The sequence below is a fragment of the Euprymna scolopes genome, chromosome 2 (genome assembly GCF_053919585.1).
Source record: "Euprymna scolopes isolate OS-2025 chromosome 2, ASM5391958v1, whole genome shotgun sequence".
In the NCBI taxonomy this organism is placed as follows: Eukaryota; Metazoa; Mollusca; class Cephalopoda; order Sepiida; family Sepiolidae; genus Euprymna; species Euprymna scolopes.
In genome coordinates, this window is record NC_136483.1 from 127,625,901 (window position 1) to 127,640,967 (window position 15,067).

Here is a 15,067-nt window from a genome sequence, read left to right on the forward strand (position 1 = left end):
AAGAAAAATAATTTTTCTCTAAAAAAAAAACAAAAAAGCAAACAAACTTGTCGACCACGAGGAGGAACATTTTCAAACCGCGCACAAGAAATTGAAATATAAAAATTTCAACAAAAAAAAAATGGAACCTCAACAGACGGACTCCTACAACAAAACCATGGCATTAAACATTCGGCAACCTGACCAAACCCGAGACGAGGAATTAGCAGAATTAAAGTCTGCGGTTGAAAAGCTTTCAAAGCAGCTAGCCGACGCACTTCAAACGCATCAACAAATACCCACTTTTGGCGAGAAAACTTTAAATTTAAACCTTGGAATGCGAAGGAATTTTTTATGGAATTTCGCCATAGCCAGCGTGACCACTCCAATTTTGGGGGCGGTCTTTTTAGCCCATTTCCACCTGTCTGTAGACATGACTCATCACACATTGACAGACAACGAAACGAAGATTTCGGTGAGAGGAACTACCTCGAAATTTTTAACCACCGGAATGAGCACTGCCCTACCCAAAGATTTACATGTCCGCCGGTTACTCCAAAATTTCCTCAACTTTCCCAGCCGTTATAAAACACAGATCCCATCAAGCATAGCGCTAAGCACTATATTAAGACCACAGGACCACCCGTTTATTCAACCCCCAGACGTTTGAAACCGGATAAATACAAATTAGCAAAATCTGAGTTTCAAAACATACTCCACATGGGAATAATACGGCCCTCGAAAAATGCTTGGTCATCACCACTCCACATAGTACAGAAAGCTGACAACACTACATGGCGCAAAAACAGTTCTGGATAGAGATCCTATCTCCCATATCCATGACTTCGCCAATGGACTCCAAGGCGCCACAATTTTCTCCAAACTGGACCTCGTAAAGGCATATTTTAAAATTCTAGTCGCAGAAGAGGAACTCGCGGCAGTTATTCCTCAGAATCTTGCTTTCAGGTACCTACAATACCGTTCAGCAGTCAAACTTTAGAAAGCGTGCGTTGGGCAGACAAATAAACTCAAATTAACATAACGAAAACAACTATTATGTTGAAAACACTTTATTAATTAGGTAAAAAAATCTGAAACAAAAACAAGACAAATAGTTAAAAGGAGAAAACATAATTAAACAAAAGGAAATAATACATGAAAATAATTATGTTTTGGACAGGCTTCCAAATTAACAAATTCTGGGATATATTATCTTTTTCACTCAACTGTTAGGTGAAAGTCCGTAACAGTTAGAAAAGTGTCTTTTCTCCATTAAATCGTTAGGTGAAAGTATGGAGCGGTTAGAAAATGTCTTTTTCTTTTTATTAAATCGTTAGGTGAAAGTGTGGAACAGTTAGAAAATGTCTTTTCCTTTTTTTTATTAAATCGTTAGGTGAAAGTATGGAGCGGTTAGAAAATGTCTTTTCTTTTTTTTTTTTACGAAGGTTGCTATTCTAGTACGGCGCATAAACTACACCAGCGCCCACGAAATAAAAATAGGAATAGAAGTCTGAGAAAAGATATAAGATCTGTGCGAGCGAAGAAGGAAAGAATAAATTAGAATTTCTCCAATTGAATATAGAAGTCACACACTAGATTAATTAAACATAAATAGGGTTTCAAGTTCGTCATAGAAGGAATAGGCAGGTAAAGGAATAATGGGATGTTCTGAACATACCTCATGGTTTAGAACGGGGAAAGCCCAGTTCATGGAGTCGAGTAAGTCCGTGAGTATCGTTTCAAATTCCGCGGTGAAAAGGAGGAAGGACAGAATCGCAAAACGAGACTAAGACGAGATCGTGTGGGAACTCGGAGTTTTCGAAAGATGGCGACATGGAATTTTGCCTTTTCTTTTTTTTTGTTTGGAAAGCCTAAACGGCTAAGTTTTTTTCAATAAAGAAAGATCGGGAAGGGAAGAGTCAAGAAAGAAAACTGTATAAAAAACAAACTCGCACCGAGATGAATGAAAAAGAGGCACAAGGCACCGGTGCTCTTAAAGTGTGTGTCCCTTGTTAAAAAAGAGCCCGGTCTGAAGACAGAACACTCCCCGTCCAATTGTCATTTATGAAATCGCACTAATAATACACCATCAGTGTGCAGGCAAGGGCTCCATTGGAATCCCCCAGTCTTTTAATCGGTCTTGGAAGGATTTTTTTTGACGTTGTAGAAGGTCAAATTCCTCTTCTAGATCACAGGGGGGAATCTTTGCCTTTAGGGTTTTAATTTCATATTTTAACTTTTCAATTTCGGCTCTTTGTCCTTCTGTGATACGGATCAGTTCAGAGACCCGACCATCTTCGACCTTTTCCTCTCGCTCGAAATTAGCGAGTAATTCAGCATCATAGGCCATGGCACCAGCTGGTGCCGACGTCCTCTTTGGTAATGATTTGTCTTTGGTTACACTCTGTGGGTTGTGAGCTTTTTTCATGGGTTGAATCTTCGTTCCACGCGACACATTTTTATTGGATGCACTGCTTTTGTTTAAATTCTTGGAGCTAGACGCTTTCTGGATGGTGCTGTTTGTAGAACCTTTTAAAACCTTTGACGGTTTTGTAAAGACGACATTTTTGTCTTTTTCCTTCAGAACCTCTTCTTCGTTACTAGTTTTTATGGAATCCGTCTTTGTACTAGTGGTGGTGGTAGTAGTTGCAGTAGTAGTAGTATTGGTAGTCGCAGCCGTATTAGTATTCGATTTGGATTGATCTGTCAGTAGAGAGAGTTTCTTCTGATGCACGGCAAGATTTTCATGACTTTTACTGAGATATTGCTCCCCAGGTGGAGTCCCTGTTGGCTTCTGGTCTGCTGTCGAAGTTGAACTGGTGCTGAGGCCAGAATTTTCAGATTTTGATCGCATTGGACCCGCAGTATCGGCTGCAGAAGTGACAGACCGTGATTGTCCAACATTGTTCTGCTTCTTCATGATACCCGATCTCTGACCAACCCCTTTTTTGTTTTTCGTTCTTTCAGGACAAATTTCGCCCACCACGCTCCATCCTAGATCCAGTTTCTGGGCATGGGGGGTACTGCGCGGACCGTTGATCGTTCTCCGGACCTTGCGGGCTTCAATGACGTCACGTCCCAGAAGTAGAAGATGGGTGCATCCGGATCCAGGGCAGGCACCTCGTCTGCGATGACTGCTAAGTGGGGAAGTTTCCGCACCACGTCGGGTGTCGGTATCTCAGACCGGTCGTCTGGAATCTCATTACACTCAATCAAGGTTGGCAGGGTGTATGTGGTTTTCCCGTCGAGAGACCCCACCTTGTATCCTAGTGCTCTTCTTCCTGAAGCCTCCTTGACTCCGGCACAGGTTTTCAGGGTGTATGTTGAGGTAGGGCCCCGGTCGTTGAAGAAGTCAAAGAACTCCGAGTGAGCCAGGGATTTGTTGCTGTGCTCGTCAATCACAGCATATGCCTTAAGCGACTTTTCTTATCCACTTGCATATATGCTAACCAGGCAAATCTTGGAGCATGATCGTCCATTTAGGTTGTCTCCACAGATTTGTAAACAATTGGCCGAGACTTCTTCCTTCTCCCCGCCATGCAACGGCATGGGTTTAGCATTGGTTGGTTGGGGTATCGGGTGTGGATGCATCGAGCTTTCGTGACTGTCGCTGCCACATTCTGTGCATTTTAGAATGGCGTTGCATTCCTTCGCTATGTGGTCTGTGGTGGAGCAGCATCGGAGACACATCCCATTTTGTCTGAGGATGTCTTTCCTTTCGGACAAGGGTTTTTTTCTTAAAGGCCCAGCATTTTTGGAGAGGATGAGGCGCCTTATGGATGGGACAGATTCGGTTGCAGTCTTTTGTTTCCACCTCGATCTTATCGACGGAGACCTCACCACAGCTCGTCTTTTCGTGCCCTTTAGGGGATTGACTATCCATTGTCCGATAGAAGCTGGGGTCATTTCGGTCATCTGCCTGCTGTTCTATGAAACCGACAAAAACAGAGAAAGTGGGGAAGGACACTTGGTGTTGTCGTTTGTATTTGGCACCATACGATGCCCACTTGTCTCCTATAGAAGGTGGGAGATTTTCCACTACTTGCCGGATGCCGCGGGCAGTGTCCAGGATGGCGAGGCCGGGTATATCCCCATCGTCCTTCAGAGCTTGAACCTCTGCAAGAAGATCGCTTAGGTCTCTGAGCTTTGTGTAGTCCCTTGTAATTTTAGGAAACACTTCGAGTCTCTTGAAAATAGAGTCCTCAATGACTTCGACGGCTTTTGTCGAGCCTCCTCCATATCTCATACAGTCCCTTTTCAGGCTGGTTGAAGTGAGCAGTCCTTAGTCTGTTGGCTTGGTCTGAAGAGTGTATGCCGAGCCACTTGACCAGCATATCCATCTCCTCCCGAGGAGAAAGTCTCAATCCCGAGATAGTGTTCAGGAAAGACGATTTCCAGACTCTATAGTCCTTAGGTTGGTCGGAGAATCTTGTTAGACTCGAGGAGAGCATTTCCCGGCGGGCCATGTATAGTAAAAGGTCGTGTGGAGGGTCCAGGGTTTGGTGACCAGGGTTAAGTGACCTTACTAGTCGACACAAATTCAGAGGAATTTGCACAGCTGAATTCTAATGATGATGATGATGATGATGTTTGATGTTGTTTAAACAGAAATGTCTATGGGATTTTGTCAGAAAGAAAAAAAACAAATGATAATTATTTTATCTCATGGCTGTTATATATCTGTTAACAACGAAAAGGTTGTTTTTAAAAACCTCTGTTGATAGGTATGAAGAATGGGGGTCAAGGGCAGGGGTTGCCGCCAAGCATTGTTCGACTTGGGGTGACTAATCACGCCTAATTGGTAATAAGTAAATACCTCAGTGCAGGTGGGTGTTGAGTTTTGGTAGAGATAAACTCTAAGAGAAAGAAAGAAAGGTGTTTGTAACCACTCTCTGAAGGAGAGGTGGGGAAAAAGGGGTTAGATTTAGAAAAAGGATTTCTAAGCAGAGGAGTCATAGCCAGCAAACCGAGCGGCTGGGCTTGTCAGGCGCTCCCGATTTGGGGAGCCCTTCAGGGCCTGAAGTTATGATGGGAACTAGCCTGTGTTAATGGGAACTCTGTGACTTTACTGGTCTGGTCTTACATCGTTCACTGCTATAGTCAGTAACCTCAAATTAGACAGTAGTTGTTATGAATTAATGAAAACAATAAATAGTTTGTTACTGTTATAATCCGGAGTTCTGTTTGTTGTGGTGAGGACTCTTGATTTTTTCAGCAAACCGCAAGGACCAGCGGAGTGATTGAGGTACTTGGAGACTCCCTACACATGGAAGAAAGACGATTCGATCGAGAGGAAAAGCGCCCCTCCATGAAAACACAGTGGGTAAGGACGATCAACAGGCCAACTTGTAACGAGACAAGGTACGATCAAAGGACACCTGCCACATATCGGTAACATTATAAATGTGTCAGATCGGTACAACGTTATAAAAGGTATCGGGATCGTACATCGTTATAAATGTGTTTTTGGCCACCAGGAAGTGTCAATTTCTCAGACATTTAATTGACAAGGATGGAAACTCCTCTTTACCTGAAAAAGTAAGTGCCATTTCAAATTTCCCTCTACTGACATCTGTCAGACAAATACGCCGTTTTGTAGGTATAATTAACTATTGCCGACGCTTTTTGCCTAACTGTTTCACGTTACTCACACCTTTAACGGACATGTTAAAAAACTGAACCAAAAACCAACAGTTAGTTTTGGAAAAATCCATTCGTAATTTCACTTCATTTTATTTTATTTTTTTCATTTATTTACAGTATTTTATTTTATCAATGTCTATTTTTAGACTCCATTTTATCACCTCCTATTCTTATAAAAATAAGACGCCATTTTTTAAAGTTACTACTATTATATAGGGGGTTCATTGAGAGAGTTTTATTAAGTGATGCTTAGAGAGTCTTAGAGAGAGTTTTATTAAAAGCACAGTCTTAGAGTCTTATTGAGAGTTTGTTGTAAGAGAGATATTTATTAAGAGGGATGTTGAGAGAGAGATTGTTGTTGTAAGAGAGAGATTGTTCGTTGCGTTCCGTGTTCGTGTTATGACGATTCATATTTATTAAATGTTCATTACTTAATAGTGTTGATATGAGAAGCTCTTTGAGTGAGGAGACATTGTTCAGACAGTCTTAGTGTAGATATGAGATGTAGATTCACATTGTAGATGAGATGTGTATGTCAAGACATTTTATAACACAGACATATAGACATATAATAACAATTCACTTTACCTTTTGCTGGAATCACAACACAAAGACGACGTTTACAAAAACTCATGATGGTTTATTTCTTCTCACGACCGGCCGTGGTTTTCATCATCAAGAATTCAAAGCTTCACATATTAAGTTTCAAAGTGACCGTCTCGCTTCTAGACGTTCAAATTCCCAGACCCTCTCTGAGTTTCTCACTCTGCTTCTGTCTGCTTAACTCTAAAGTTTTTCTAACTATCTCTAGAACTTTCTATTTCCCATGACGTCATACACATGTTAAAACATGTGCCTTCTTTCACGTGTTCTGGACATGCGTGTCCAAAACTTCCTTTTTTTACAAAAGGAATTTTAACCTATACTCAGTAACCTATTTTTCCAATATGTTAAAAACATTATCTTATAGCTGCATTCTTTCAATTAAATTTTCATAACAAAATTGACAGTGCACATTCTTTTCTTGAAATATTTTATCTCTATTCTAAACAATCGTTTGCTTTACATTCCTTTTTCTAATTCTCACACGTAATCTATTTCTAAACCTAAATTACGAGGTTCGAATTTTGTCTATTGCTATTTCATTTTCATTTTAACTAAATCTCTCTATTTTTATACTTACATGAAAAGGGGACAGCCCTTATCAAGTAACACTACACTATTTTATCCCAATTCAATTATCTCTAATTTTTAAAAACTCCCTTCGTAATCTCGTTTCATTTTATTTACTTAATCTGTCACGGTTATAACAAAACAAACGAATACATGTCAACTTATGTCACGGTAACATATATTGAGCGAATTTCTAACAGTATTTTGTCTAGTTTATTATTTATAATACCTTTTCCCAAACATACCCTCTCCGAGAGAGAGTCGGCTGCCATTTTGAATTTTCCAATACATCGGTAAACACTGCATGTTTTTCGAGCTGAATAAACATGTTACACTGAATAAAAACACAAAAAATATATCCAGTTAGGTAGAAAAGTAACTTATCTTGCCTTTGATAACATTTATTTGTTCTATATTTGTTTTTTGACAACTTTTTCGAATATATGTGTACAGTAATACAAACCCGAACTTTTCATAAGAAATAAGAAAAGGAATGACCTTTTCACTTTTTTTTCAAAAAATATAATTTATGGAATAATATGAGAAAAGGAATGACCTTTTCACTCTTTTTTTCACAAAAATATAATTTAATTTTTTTCAAATAAAGTTGTTTTTTTTTGTAAAATGAATTTCCTTTTCATAGGAAATGAGAAAAGGAATGACCTTTTCACTTTTTTTTCAAAAAATATAATTTATGGAATAATTTTCAAAGCCATAGATGCCAGGATCATTTTCTTAGGAATTTATTTCCTCAGACTATTGGACGACATGAAACTACAAAGTATGGGGCAGAAAAGATAACGGACATAAAAAGAAGCTAGTTCACGGGATAGCTTTCAGCTATATGAGTTAATATGGAGACAAACGGGTTACCACCAAATGTTTGCCTCCACATAAGCCATGCTGCCAGCTGACGGAGAAAATGGAAAAAATAAATGGCCGACTGGGGGGGGGGGCGAGCAGCACCCGCGCCAAATACAAGTTTCCAGATTATTTCAACACGGAACTGCTTCAAAAATTTATTATAGCATTTTCTTAAGACCAATATTACTTGGCCTTCGGGGCAAGATCAAGGTGTAGTATCTGTTCTTCAGATGCTGCACTTCTATTTCTTGTTCTCTTTCGGTGGAGGAGAAATCCTTCACGACTGAGACAATTTTTATTTTTGTACCTTTTCTCCACGTTAAAAAACGACCCTGGTGTCTAACTCTGCCCCGTGGGGAGGCATAGTAAATAGGTACTATAAGGGTTTGTATTACATGTTTATTCAGCTCGAAAAACATGCAGTGTTTACCGATGTATTGGAAAATCCAAAATGGCGCCCGACTCTCTCTTTCAAAAAAGGCCAAATTCACGAAATTAGCCATTAAAAGAATAAGAAATGGATAGATTTACCTGGAGATGTACAGCAAGTATATGCCAACGGAGGTTATCCATACGGACAGGGACATTTTTTGCCAAGTCCAAGTTGGCAATAGCCTGCATAATAAAAATTATTTATTTGTGGGCCTTTGAGCGAGCAGGCAAAAAAGACCTCCAGCGCGAATGTGGTGTAAAATCCGCACACACTATCACGGATTGGAAAAATTTTCTCAGAGACATTTGCCAGGATCATTTTGTTAGAAACCCCCGGCAGATAGGGGGCCCAGGCCGTACAGTTGAAATAGACGAAACTCTGTTTAACCGACGCAAATATAACGTCGGAAGAATTTTAGAACCGGTCTGGGTCTTTGGTGGCTACGACCCCACTGAAAAGGAGGGCTTTTTGGTGAGTGTACCAAACCGAAATGCAGAAACCCTCCTTCCATTAATAATTTTTGAATTTTCCAATACATCGGTAAACACTGCATGTTTTTCTCTGGACCCCCCCCCCTTCCCCGTCCATTTTCTCCGTCAGCTGGCAGCATGTGACGTCATTTTACGGAGAAATGCTATAATAAATTTTTCAAGCAGTTCCGTGTTGAAATATTCTGGAAACTTGTATTTGGCGCGGGTGCTGCTCCCCCCCCCCGTCGGCCATTTATTTTTCGCGTTTTCTCTCTCTCTTCCCCCCCCCCGTCCATTTTCTCCGTCAGCTGGCAGCATGTGAGTTTATTATTTATAATACCTTCTCCCAAGCTTACCTCTCCGAGAGAGAGTCGGGCGCCATTTAGAATTTTCCAATACATCGGTAAACACTGCATGTTTTTCTCTGGACCCCCCCCCCAGTCGGCCATTTATTTTTTACATATGGTATTTATTTGCTCCCCCACCGAGCAAATTAGGCACAAGGCCGATTTTTAATGTGAGGAGTGAAGGGAGGGGGAAGGGAAAAAGGGGACCAGCTCCCGAGAGGTGGGAAATGGGAGCTGGTTAAAGGTCAGGCATGTGGGGTTGCCCCCACATCTGGTCTTTGCTAGTCATAGCTTGCAGCATCTGCCGGAACAGATACTACACTTTGAGATATTAAATCTTTTATTCATGTTAAAAAAATACAGAAAAAAAATCAACGATGAACAAAAAACTTAGGCACATGGCCAACTCAAAAGGGGGGATTTGGGGGGTCGTTGGTCATCCTTGTCACTCCAGAACTAAACAAAGTCAAAAGTTTCTCCCAGCTAGTATCTTCTTTCACCATAATACCGCATTCACCCTTTCATATTGGGAGACGTCCTACTAACTCCCAATTTTTAAAACATTTTTTTATTGACGTGTAAAAACAAAAAAGATAACAATAAAATGGTAACAATAATTCATTTGTGTCGAGGGCGGGGGAAGAAAAAACAAAAGGTGATTAGTAGGACCCTCCCAACCCCGTCTAATTGATAGACTGCCCGTTCCACTAGGTTTGTAAAAGGAACCTCGCTTCTGCGAGTCAGTCTCTAGGTGGGGATGCCCTCTAGATGGGGGTGAATGGAGAAAAGAAAATTTTTGTGGGTAAGGGATGGAGGTTAGTTTGTATTTCTTTTTCTCCAAGATGGGTAAAATTTAGAGGAAGGGGTGAAAACAAAAATTGCAGGTAAGAGGGGATGGGGATCTTGGAGGCTTCCTAATCGGGGAGGGATGGAACACACACTCAGCTAGCTGAGAGACTACTTGTTTAATTTTACTTTACAGAACTGCACGTTCCACACCTAGGCGGGGAACACGTATTCAAATTTGGCTCCTCTTCGTACACACAGACTTGCCACATGTATCCATCTTCTGTCAAATGCCGCGCGATGCAGCCTTCTTCTATCACATCTGATCTTCACCCGTAGTTGGTGTTTAAAAAACACGATCAGATCTTGATCAGAAAAAGACAACACCCCCCGGCAACCTTGCAGACGCGACGTCCAAATCACCATTCTCGCCACGGCCAGGATCGTAACGTAGACCATTTGTCTTTCCCGGTCCCACGGCGGCCTCATGTTGTCCACAACATTGGATACAGTAATTGGGCGAGGATGCTCAGGATCGATGCGAGCCGTCACTCCGCTGACATACGACCAGTACTGGCGGAGTTCGCGGCAATCGAAGAAAGCGTGATCCGTAGTTTCTACGGCCATTGTCCCACAACGGGGACAATCAGGCGACTCCAAAAACCCGGAACTGCATTGTATGTTGTTGAGTGGAAGTGCATTTCGGGCCAATCGCCGGGTCAGAGAGAACTCCGAATTGTTCAGATGACTTGAACCTGGTGCCCAGCTCCACGCGGAGCGGATCTCACTCTGCTGCCACTCCAAACGCGCGCATAGCGGGTCGTCAGCGGCCCCCTTCACTAGATCCCTGTGGAGGTCCCTATGGGTAGCAGTCACAAGGTCACTGGACCTTGGTAGTCGTTTCAGCGCGGCTCGGCACTCTTTCATGTAGGCAGATTCTCCCCGCGGCCTGCGACGGCTCTCGATGGAAGGGTCGAGAACGAGGTCGGGGAAGGCGGCAGTAACCACGGGGTGCCACGGTTGGTCATCCTGCATATAGTGGCTCAGAAAGGCCAGCCTCTCAGCATCTCGATGACACTTCAAGTCCGGCATTCCCAAGCCTCCCTCACACGGACGTTGAATACAGACCTGTCTGCTCACCCAATGTCTTCCTCTGTCCCAAAGGAGCGAGGACAAGAGTTCGACAAGAGCTTTTAGGTGTTGTGCAGGCAGGGGAAGTACGGCCAGTCGGTAAAGGATGAGAGGAAAGACGTAAGTGGCGCACGCCTCAGCTCTACCCTTTAAGGAAAGTTTCCTAGGAAGCCACGAATTGACTGCAGCCTCCCACTTTGACCGTACCTCCAACCAATTCTTGTCAAGCTGGAGACCCGGTCCGAACCACACACCGAGGATCCGGACCGGGCCATCTGTCCAGCTGAAGGGCGCAGGGAGGTTTGCGTTGCCACTCCATGCGCCCAACCGCAGTCCTACCGACTTGTTGCGATTTATCTTGGCCCCCGTGATTCTTTCGTACTGTGTGAGTGCCTCTGACACGACCTCAATGTCTCTGAAGCCCGACACGAAGACCGTGACATCATCGGCGAACGTGGATACCTTGGCAGCTGAGCCGCCAGGCAGAGCCATTCTGCGCAGGGCCGAATTTGCCTCCCCATGTCTCAGCTTGCGGAGAAGAGGCTCCAAAGCCAGGACATAAAGCAGGGGCGACAATGGACAACCCTGACGAACCGACCGAGAGATAACAAAGGGTTTCGAGCGCTTTCCGTTCACTTGCACGACAGCCATGGGCTGTCGATACATTATGGAGATCCACTTGCAAAAGTCTGGTTTAAAACCGGCGGCCTCTAAGACAGATGCCAGGAAACGATGGTCGACCCTATCGAAAGCTTTGGACTGATGTAAGTTGATCAGCGCGGCTTCCGTGTTGTCATCTATTCCCCCCTCTAGGATCGTGCGGATCAGGTGCAAGTTGTTCTGAATCGATCTCCCCTTCACAGCGTAGTTCTGTTCCGGTTCACCCAACTCGTCGATAACAACCTGCAGCCGATTCGACAGGACCTTGGCCAAAATCTTCAACTCTGTGTTTAGCAGAGTTATGGGCCTGTAGTCGTCTAACTCTTCCCCTCCATGCCCGTCACCTTTCTTCAGCAATGTGATCACTACCTTGGTCACCTGCCCTGGGATGGATCCCTGAGCAAACCAATGGTTGAACATATCCGTCAGAAGAGGCAGAAACATGGGCGACAGCCTCAAGTAGAGTTCGTATGGCAGACCATCAAGTCCTGGCGATCTGTCACAGCTGACCTGCTTCAGCGCAGTAAAGACCTCCCGCTCCGTCACCCGGCCCTCGCAACCAGCTGCTCTAGCCGCCTCGAGGCGGGGAGAGTCGGCCAAATAGTCGCTAAACTCAAGGACCGGAAGATCGGGCTGCTGCATAAAACGCTTCTCGAAATGTTCTCGAAACCCCTCGCAGATCTCCTGAGTCGATTCCAGGGTGCGTCCATCCGGATGTTTGACTTTCGCAAAATATTTGTCCGAGCCACGCCTAGAAACCTCACGGCACACGTCTGCATCAGAATTGACTGCTTCGTTGCCTATCTTTCTAAGCCTAGCTCTAACTACTTGGCCTTCGTAACGCTCGCTAGTCTCGCGTAGAAGGTCCTGCTTAGCTAGTTCCTGACTAACCCTATCACCCTCTCCCGTGGCCTGGGCTAGTTTCTGCTCTAGCTGCTTCTTCGTCTTGGCCTTATCTAGTGTGAGGCGCTGGGCATACTTGACGGAGAAGCTTCTGATCTTGGCTTTGAGACCTAACCACCACTTACTCCCGGTAACCGCCCCCACTAGTACCTTTTTAATCAATTCTCTTAACTGATCTTGGAAGTCTTGTATCTCCAGAAGGGAGGTGTTTAACTTCCAGTACCCCGCTAACTTAGGCCTATTTCCTAGCTTCAGCCGGGCCATAACTAATTTATGGTCCGTCTGGCCTAGCCAAGTGAACGTGGGACAAGATAAGAAGTCTACTTCGCCTCTCCTAACTAACATCCTGTCCAAATAGGTATTTGGATAGGAGGAAACGCTATTGGTCCACGTCCACATCTCCCGCCCTGGATGCTCGAACCGAAACCTGTCGACCAGACCGCATCTAGCCATCAGATCAGCCAGGCTGGACTCGCACCTCTCCGATCCTCTAGCATCGCCTCCTACCTTATCTATATCGGGGTCTAAGATGGCGTTCCAATCTCCTATTAGCACTACCCGCTTCCGACAATCTACAAACGCGTCAAGCTGACTGAAGAATGAAACCCTCTCACGAGCGGTGCTGGGCGCATGAACCGCAGTCACCCGAAACACAGAATCTTTTACGGCAACATCGGCCACAACCAGCCTGCCCACCGCATCTCTATGGACAACGTCGACCGTCGCCGACAGGGTACGTTTAACCAGCACGGAAACTCCCTTCCCCCGTGGGCTGCCATATGCTGAGAAAACCTCAAAATCTCTGGCCAGCACCTGACAGTCTACAGAGGAAACGAAATGCGTCTCCTGAATCGCAGCCACATCCACTCCCAGGGACAAGAGGTCGTGCCGGAGGCGAGCCGCCCGGCCCAGTGATCTCAAGCCCCTCGCATTCAAACTAGCCAAATTCAAAGCCATGGTACCTACCTTAGGGTGTGTCACACTCAACTCCGAAGTCAGCTGGGGAGAGGACGCCGACGTTATGTGCCATGCTCAAGGTGGTCAGGTTTTTCATATCCTGACCTTCTCTCGCAATGCCGCCGACGTCCAAAGGATAAATTAATTTTATGGCCCTGTAGAGTGACGGATGGACCAACACGGGGACCCTTCCCTTGCATTGTTTTGACAGTTCATCAAGAGAAGGGTCATTTTTTTTCACCAGTTCAATTCCCGGAAACGCCCCTTCAGCGGCCTGCAGCCTTGTCCACAAGTTGGTCTTGCAGGCCTCTGGAGTTCTGACAAAAGTTATTAGGAGTGGGGCGTCCGGGAAATTTGAGGGGATATTTACATCTTTCCCCTCTATCTGTTTGTAATCAAGCAGAGGTTTTAAGTTTTTCCTCTGCCGATGGGAAATGTCTGTGGCCACAGATAGAGGGTCTACATTACATAGTTCCTCAGGGGCAAGGACCTTTGGTCTGCAAGAGGCAGAGGAGTCTCTCCTCTCCATCGGTTCATTCTTTTCATTTTCTTTTTGGGGTAGTGGCTCAGTTTGCCTTGGTGTGGGGATGGGTGTTTGTGTGGTGCCTGGTGTTGGTGTTGGTGTTGGTGTGGTGTCTGGTGTTGGTGCGGTGTTTGGTGTTGGTGCGGTGTCTGGTGTTGGTGTTGGTGTTGGTGCGGTGTCTGGTGTTGGTGTGGTGTCTGGTGTTGGTGCAGTGTTGGTGCGGTGTCTGGTGTTGGTGTGGTGTCTCGTGTTGGTGCGGTGTCTGGTGTTGGTGCAGTGTGTGGTTTGGGGGTGGAAGTGGATTTTGTTGTTAGGGGTAGTGTATGTTCACAGGGAGTGGGGGCCACCTTTTCTTCCTCTTTTCTTCTTTTGTTTTTCTTTTTCATTCTTTCGAATGAACCGGGGAGAGGTGAGGTTGAGTTTCTCTCCCTCTCACTTGCGGATTCATCCTCAGAGGAGCAGTCTTTTCTCTGCTTGATCCCCGTCTCGATTGGTGTGGGGACCGTTGGTTGTGTCTGCTCCTCTATTTGCTGCTGCAGCTGTTTTTGTTGTTGCTGCTCTCGCTGGTGTCGTTGCTGCTGCTGCTTCTGCTGCACTTGCTGATTTTGCTGCTGCAGTAGTTGTTGCTGCAGTTGTTTCCGCGGCATTGGCTGCGGTGGCTGTTGTTGTTGCTGCATTTGCAGAGGCTCCTGCCTCGATTTTTGGGCTGGTGGTGGGACGGTGGCAGAAGGGATTATGTGTTTCCGCTTTTGTCTCACTACCGTGCTCCATTCTTCCCCCTTGGCCTCCTGGGTGGTTTGGGTTTTCCTTGGAGCTGGGGTTGGTGCTGCAGTTGCAGGGGTTGTTGCCGCCTGTTTTAGTGTGGGCGTTGTCTCAGGGGTTGTGACCGCCTTTTGGGTTGTTTGATTAGGGGTTACCCTTTGGGGGCAACTCCTAGCCATGTGGCCCTGCTTTTGGCAGAACCAACAGTGTGGACGACGGCCCTCCACCACTACCGTTATGCTGGCGTCTTTGTATGTCAGCAGTGGTGGTATTGCTCGAACGCCCTCCCTCTTCAGCCTCATTGCTATTGTGTAGCAGCCCAGGTGAGTCCTAGTTTTTGACCGTATTGGGGTCACCTGTTCTACCTCACCGTACTGGCTGAAGAGGCATCCTAATACTTCCGCAGGTATTTGGGTTGGCACATTAAATACCTGCA